Source organism: Canis lupus, unplaced genomic scaffold, assembly GCF_011100685.1.
Source record: "Canis lupus familiaris isolate Mischka breed German Shepherd unplaced genomic scaffold, alternate assembly UU_Cfam_GSD_1.0 chrUn_S2135H2334, whole genome shotgun sequence".
In the NCBI taxonomy this organism is placed as follows: Eukaryota; Metazoa; Chordata; class Mammalia; order Carnivora; family Canidae; genus Canis; species Canis lupus.
The window spans coordinates 1-8244 of NW_023331018.1; the positions used below are offsets into that span (position 1 = coordinate 1).

General features: G+C 48.5%; 1 pseudogene; it reads left to right on the forward strand.

The window, feature by feature from the left end:
* The first annotated feature begins 5105 nt into the window (after window positions 1-5105).
* On the forward strand, window positions 5106-8041 carry LOC119878948 (annotated as a pseudogene).
* Window positions 8042-8244: the final 203 nt, after the last annotated feature.

Below are 8244 nucleotides of genomic sequence, written 5' to 3' on the forward strand. Positions count from 1 at the left end.
CCTTCTCAGAATTCCTTGGATGATCTCAGCCATCCATGCCTTGGTCCTATATCTTTCATATTACCATTACCAAGAGTTGCCATCCCCACTCCAAATTCTGAAACCACAGAATCCTGAGCAAAATAAATGGTTACAGTTTTCAGGCACTAATTTCCGAGACAGTTTATTATACAGCAGGGGATAACCGAAATGCTGAGAGAATTATACTCCCATTCATTCCATCAAAATAGATACTGGTGGGGTTTTTCACACTACTAATTAAAGCTGCCATCTCTCTCAAAACAAAACGAGACAAACAAAACAAGCTCCCCAACGCATGCTCTCTCTCCTGCTATGGAAGGAGAGAGGGAATAAACTGCCAGAAAGCTTCTAAAGAAAACATTTCCTGTATACACCAAAAAATAATAATAGATAATGTATAGATAAGGGTTCTTAGTTGTGGGCATTATGAAAGTCCTCATCTGAGGGTTTTGAGGGGCTCGGTTGCTTAAGCATGTGCCTTCAACTCAGATTATGATCTGTAGGACTTTGGATGGAGCCTGGTGTGCACGGAGTCCGCTTCTCCTCTCCTTCTGCTCTCCTCTCTTTCCATCCCTGCCCTTCCCCCATTTCATGCTTTCTCTCTCTCAAACAAAAAATAAAATAAAATCTTAAAAATGTAGTGTCCTCTTCTGATTGTGTTTACTAATATAATCCAACTGCTAGTACACTATCTGCCACAAATTAGATTCATAATAAGAATTTGCTGAAAGAATATGAGTGTAGGAAACCTATTGGCTCAAGTCCAGTTTTTTCTGCATTTTAAAATGATTTTATTAATTTATTTTACATAGTGGCCAGAAGCAGGGGACTGGCAGAGAGAGAGGGAAGAGGCTCCCCACCCCTAGGATCCCAGCCAAAGCCTAAGAAAGATACTAAATCAAGTGAGCGACCCAGGTACCCCTGTACTTTTTATTAAATATTAACAGATGGGTTCATATCAGAAGATCTGTTTTTCATGATGCTAGAAAGAAATAGAGTTTGTAGCAATCAATTGCATGCAACTCAAGGTCATGTCCCATAGACCTTCAAAGCCCTTTACCCTAACAATGAACGTCATATATTGAGGGAAACCTTACAAGATTGTTCATTTAAAAAAAATCTGGACCTTTAGTGAAGTGACTGCAACCAAAACTTATCTTGTTCTATTAGATAGCAGACTCAGGGCTTCAGGGGACCTCTGAGGGTACGTGGTCAGAAACCTCGCATCTATGATTGAGTTGGATCTATGAGAGGTAAGAGAGAAGGTCTGGGAGTTCTCCGTCTTGCTTTGTGCCTTTTCCATCTCCCTCGTCTCACTGGGTTTTGAGCCTGTTTCCTGGCAATACTTACAGGTTAAAATTTAAATTTTGCCGGGCTACGTTATTATGACTTTCATAAAGGTCAGCCTCATTACAAAGAATTCATAGCACACATTCTACCCACATCTTGAAAAATATCATTGAGTGAACAGCAGTGATCTGAGTATAAGTGATCTGAGCTTGGAGCTTAGCTTTGCCAGATTTTAGTTGCAAAAAATTGGGGATGCTAATCTCTACCTTACAGTGTTTTGTGGTGATGAGTGAGATGCTATGTATAATGTGCTTAAGACAGTAGTGAGCACAGAGGAGGTTAGAAAAAGCTCCTAGTAACCTTTTTGTTTTATGTTGGTGAACTCATGGTCTAGATTTAAAGCTCCCTCCCTGGAGGCTCTCTGTGACTGATTCTGTGGAGTCTTCCCCTGGGCCTCAAGCCAGGACCTTCTTTTAGTGTTTTCTCGTTTTCTCTTCCTTTCTGCAATGTCATCCTCCCCCATAGCCTCAAGGATCATCCACCCAGAATGGACACAAACTGTACACCTCTGGCCTCAGACACCAATAAACTGCAGACCCCCGGTCCATCTGCCTATTTGATAATGCTTCTTGGATGACCCAGAGTTATCTTGTACTTAACAAGCCCAAAATGGATTCACGAGACTTCCGTCAGACTTTTTACTTGGATGGAAACCAGAATGAATGATGAGTGAATCGATTAATCAGGGACCACCATGTTTTATACATCCCAGTATATTTTCGAAATTCTGCCCTGTTTTTTGGTCCCAGGCTAATGGGGTGGTGGTGACGTGGAGAAGTGTTAGTGTTAGGCTATCTCAGGAGAGGTGGTGGATTGAAGTACGTGAGGATGGCGGTGCTGTAGAAGAGGGAGACAACAAGGAGGTGGGAGGAATAGGTGGAAAAGGCCTTAGGTTTCCCCTCAGCTGAGGGCATCCTGAAGATAGTAGAGAGGATGTGGACATAGGACCCTAGGATCAGCAGGAAAGGGAAGAGGATAAATAAGACAGTGGCTGTCAGAGCCTCCAGTTCAAACAGAGAGGTATCAGCACAGACCAGTGCAATGACAGGGGGGCTGTCACAGAAAAAGGTGGTTCACTCTGTTGGGGTCACAAAAGGGAAGTGGAAAATCCAGTGGTTTTGCACAGGGCCACAGGAACTCTGAGAACCAAGATGTACCTGCTAGCTGGGCACAGGCTCTGCAGTTCATAATGACTGGGTAAACGCAAAGGGTCACAGTTGGCCACACAGCGGTCATATGTCATTGTGGCCAGGAGGCAGCACTCAGCAGCCCCAAAGAAGAAGAATACACTGATGGCATAGCCATGGAAGGAGTTGGTTGTATCTTGGATGATCAGAGTCGCTGCATCTAGGGCACAATAATCAAGTTAAAACCTACCTCCAGGTGGTAAAAATTCCTGGGGAAGAAGCAGGTAAGACTTTGTAGAGCAGAGCAGGATGATAAGAACATTGCCCACTACGGTGCCAGTAAATAGTCCAAAAAAGGAAAGAGTAGAGCTGGAGCTCAGAGGACAAGGCTGAAAAGTTCACAGAAACAAATTCACTGTCAACTGTCCAGTTTTCCCATGTCATTTTTCTGCTCAGGAATTCCCCAGGCATCATGATCCAAGAAGCAAGGTGAGGATTTGGGGCAGTTAACATGGGTGGGATGGGGGAAGCTAAGAATATATGACAGGCCTCTCCCTGCACCTCAACCTCCCTCCACCCTCACTGTGGCCTGCTGCCGCCCACTCCCAGCCCCCTGGTTGGACAGCCTTCTACGGTGGGTGGGGCCTAGGGAAAGGCTGGCCTGGAGATGGGGCGGGGCCTGGGGATAGGAGTGGGCGGGGCTTTATGTGGGGCGGGGCCTGAGACGAGGAGGCGGGGCCTGTTGCTTGGGGGCGGGACCTGGAGCTGGGGAGGGCGGGTCTTCTCAGGTGGCCTGGGGCCGCGGGGGCCGCTGGGGGCTCCTTCCAGGGCTGGTGCGCGTGCGCGCGCCCGGGGGCGGGGTCGGGGGGGCGCCTGGGCTTCTGGGACTCGCAGGACCCGGGCGGCGCGGAAGGGCGGGCTGTGCCCTGCTGCTTGGCTCGGGCGTCAGTGCCCACGCCGGCTGCCCCCGCCCGGAGCCGCACGGCCTCCGCGGCTGCCGTCGCCCCTGGCGCCCGGGCGGACGGAACGGAGCCCCTGCCGGGAGCCGCGCCCAGGGACCACCGGCTCGGTGGCGGTGAGGACGCGCTGTGCGGCGCGGGGAGCCCCGCTGCGGCGCGTCCGCGGGTTGGGCGCGCGCCCCGCAGTGTGTGCGGGACCCCGGGGGCGCGGGCGGCGGGGAGGCGCGGGCTGCAGGAGGAGGGGTGCGCGCCGGAGCCCGGGGAGCCGCGTGCGCGCCGCCTCTCCGCCCTGCTGCGGGGCGGCCTGCGGGCCTCGGGCGGCTGGAGGGGGTGCTTGGGGGCCGGGTGACGGGGCTGGCTGCGTCGACTGCAGACGCGGTGGGAAGTCTGCATCCCACTGGCCTTCTTCCCAGTCATCCCTGACCTCCCGCCAGTGCGGACGCTTCGAGGCGTCTTTCTCGGTTTCAGACGCTCCGTGTGCACCGGGCCCTCTGCGCCCCTCTCCCTGCGCCAGGCGCGAAGGGGTTTTACCTAGGCCACTGCCTATCCTCTTTAGTTGACATGTAAACTTGCTCTACGAAACAACCCTCTTCACCCACAGAAAGTACCTTGCGCATGATTGGCACTGTTGAGTCCTCGGTGCTAGAAAATCCCTTGAACATCCCTGTGGCCCCTGGTTCAGTGCCCTGGATTCCCGCCGCCTGCGCCTGTCGCGCCCTCCGTGTCCGTGGGCCTGGCTCGCACTCGAAGCTCCCTCGCTCCTGCCACCGCCGTCCTGAGAGGCGGCCGTTCACTGCAGAGGTTAAACTCCGACCCTTCTTGGCTTTGCTCGCCCCAGTGTTCATCGCTTACACAGCGCGAGGCTGCTCGCAGTCTCAGCCGTACGCTGACCTTCTGTCGTCCAGCGGCTCCTTTTCTGGACTCTTCACTGCAAGCAGGTCCTCCTGAACGTCTCCGACCTTCAGGTTCCTTAATTATTGATACCGACTGAGTTATTAATTTATTTTTCAGCCTATCCATTCCCACTATATTCTGTTGCTTTTTCTCACTCTGAATTGGCTATTTAGCTCATCTCATTATTGCTTAATTACATATAAACGTCTTTGACATTGCCTAACAGTGGAACATGAGCTGTGCTGTATAGATGTTTCTGTGCAATGTTTTTATGGTGTTGGATTTGAGTTGTAGAGCAAAGTTTAAATTTCAAATTAGTTGAGAGTGTATCTTCTCTTTGTGTTAAATTGTAGTTTTCATTCTGATAAGTGTGGTCTCTACACAGGTAGGTGCTTTTTATTTGAGGAGGTTTTTGTGTAACCTAATATAGTAGCTTTTGGAAACCTTTTCATAAGTGCATGAGTAGACATTATGTTTTGTCTGGTTTTCTATATCACACTAAGCACATTTTCCTCTATTATTACTTAAGTTATTTTCTCTGTTAAGGATTGGGACTTCACCTGAGCCAGAATACCGGAAGACAGACCAATCTAAGTCAGGATGAGTGTGACTTGTGACCTGTCAGATGTAGGAGCTCTCACCAACTCTGGCACAATAGTAGAAGAATACACCCCTGGACTTTCCTGATTTGTTTTTAAAAACCATATTATTCTCTAATGCAAATGTGGAGGAGAAAATGTTCCCCTAGGTGACCATGAACCTGCCCCCAGAGTCAGGAAGCTCCTCAAAGGGAATCGTGTGTGCTGCCAACCTTTCTCATTATTCTGCCTTTTCAAGAGATTGAATGTCAACTTTAAGTTCATTTCTCTAATAATGACATTTATGACGAATGAAACAAGATGATCAGTTCATGGAGCCATGCATTGTCTCATCTGACATTCCTTTTAGGAAGAAGATTCTGAGGGAGTCCATTGGAATCGAGAGAAAATACTAAATTTCAGTTCTGATTCCAAAATCTTTTGTGCTCAAAATCACGTACTCCCTATCCTCCATACCGACTTACTGTCTTCCAAGCCCAGCTCAGCAAGGCATATACATCCCCACATAGAGAATCAATATGGACTCCATGGAAGTTCTACTTATGCCCTCTCTATGTGGGGACCATGATTTTTTTCACAAGGAGTTTGACATTGTAGTTTTTTGTTAAGTAGTCCACTGTGGAAAACACCTTGGCTAGATCTATTAGATTTACCCCTAAGGATCTGATTGTTTGGACCAAATTAGTTGAATTTATAGACCAAATTCTAGTTCACTCCCAATATGCCAAGTTATTACCTTTGTCACATTGTGCCTTCTCTTTTGATACCTTTATTTTTTTAATCTTTTTTTAAAAAAAAGATTTTATTTTATTCATGAGAGACACGGGGGGGGGGGCGGGCGGGGCAGAGACATAGGCAGAGAAGCAGGCTCCATGCAAGGAGCTCAATGTGGGATTCAATCCCTGGACTTCAGGATCACTCCCTGAGCTGAAGGCAGATATTCAACACTTAGTCACCCAGACTCCCATCTTTCCATCCCTTTGATAATATTACAACCATTTTTCCATCTGAGGAATGAAAAAAAACATCAAATTAGCATGTTAGTGGGCAGAGGGGAGAATGCAAAAGTGTGAGCATCTTGGTATAAGTCATCTGAGTCAACCAGTTCCATAAAATCTCTGAAGCCAAGATCAAAGACAAGGCAGAAAGGGGAATCCCCACAACTCTGTTGTCCTGTTGCCTCCAAAGGTGTTATTGACGTCAAGGCATACTGTGCAACAATAGTTCCATTTAAACGAGGTCACCAGAAGGATACTTGGAGCAGTCTCTGCAGTGGGTGAAGTGCTCAGGAGAATTCTGAATCATTAGGGTGGATCTTCAGCTCTGTTTCTTCTCATAGGTTCCCAAATGGTTATAAGTAGAATAAAAAATAGCATGCAGTTAGCACTCACATCTCCATTTATGGGCCCCATTTTCAGTTCTGCTTACCTGTCCTCTTCTTTGTGAAGTGTTGTATTGTTGGAATTTCTAGGTTCTAGGTTGCAACCCCGTTGTATTACATATTCTACATATGATTATTAAGAACTTCATCATGTGTAGAATGTGAATATGATGTGTGATAGATTCTTTAATTATTAACATTTAACCCTATTTTCTTTCTCTCCTAATACCCATAGTTATTTTAATAACTTGATGCTAACTTGTGGATTTACTGCCCAGAATATATAAGGAACTCCTACAGGTAGGAAAAGTCAGAAAATTCCAGTTTATAAAATGGACAAAAGACTAGAACAAGTCTTTACAGCATAGGGAACACAAATAGCTATAAGCATATAAAAAGTGGCACAACAGAATTAGCGACCAGAATACATAAATTAAAAGTACAGTGAAATACCACTAAGCCTCATAAGGATGGGTTTAAATGTCTGAGAATGTATAACACTTTACATTGCTGATGGAAGATTAGCTTGGCACAGTCAATTCAGAAGGTCCATTTGGCAGCATCTTTTAAACCTAACTTTAATATATGCCTTCTCTCCTACAACCAGTGGTTTCCCTCCTCTGTCCTCCCGCTCGCCGCTGCGCCCCCGCGCCCCCCCGCGCCCCGGGACATGAACCTCAGCAGCAGGCAGCAGCTGCCGAGAAGCGCAGCCCGTGCTCTGGGACTGTGAGCTAAACCAGGAGAAGCGGACCTGGACGGTCAAACCCCAGAAGGAGGGCAAGCAGGACTCGAAGCTGTTGCTCAGTACGATTTGCTTGGGGGAGAAAGCCAAAGAAGAGATGAACCTGGTGGAAATCCTGCCCCCGGCCAGCCCGGAGGACAAACAGGCCAAGCCCATCACCATCGCCTCGCTCCAGGCCTCCGTGCTACCCATGGTTGTCGTGATGGGATTGGAGCTTTCTCCTCCAGTTACTTTCCAGCTCCGGGCTGGCTCTGGACCTGTGTTCCTCGGTGGCCAGGAATGTTACATAGACACTGCAGACGTATCCTGGGAGGAAGAGGAGGATCCCGAGGAGGAGGAGGAAGAGGAGGAGGAAAGTCACAGTGATGAGATTGATGATGACGACGATGATTAGATGTGTCCCTAGAGGAGACCCCTGTTAAACAAGTCAAGAGGCTGGCGTCCCAGAAGCAGACAAGTGTTGCCAAGAAAAAAGGATGGAAAAAGAAGAGGAGGCAGTGAGACCCAGGCTTAAAGACCAGAGTCCTGTGAAAAAGGCCAAACCCACACTCAAACCTAAAAAGCCAGGATCCAAGAAATGAGGAGCCAGGAGTGGCCTGGCTGCAGCGACCGAGGGAGAGCTGGCTAGCTGTGACCCCAGGTCTCCCCCACCCAGCCTCTCTCCACCTGAGTCTGAATGGGATGGAGCTGCTGAGGCCAACACGAGAGGCCCTCGCCCCAACTCTCAAGTGTTCAGCGGGACCTGGAGCTCCAACCTCAGGGCCATTAATAAAGTTTGCTTTGCCAGGAAAAAAAAAACCAAAAACCATTCATTCTCTAATTTCTCCAAATTTGCTGAAATAGTCTCTAAGGCTATCTGGTGAGGTCTGCCAGCTTAGTCCACCAATAAACATTTTACCGGGGTCGTGCTGGGAGTTGTTGGCGCTGCCTGAGGTGCCTTGGCTCCCATTTGCCTCCATATCTGAGCCCCCCCCCCCCCCCCCCCCCGGGAAACCGAGCCCCACAGCGAGCGGAGAGCGGCGGCTGGCTCCGAGCCCCGATTCTCCCGCTCCCGCTTCTTTATAATGATTACAACATTGCCAAAACTCTATTAAAAATATTTATGGGGGTCCCTGGGTGGCTCAGCGGTTTAGCGCCTGCTTCAGGCCAGGGCATGATCCTGGAGACTCGA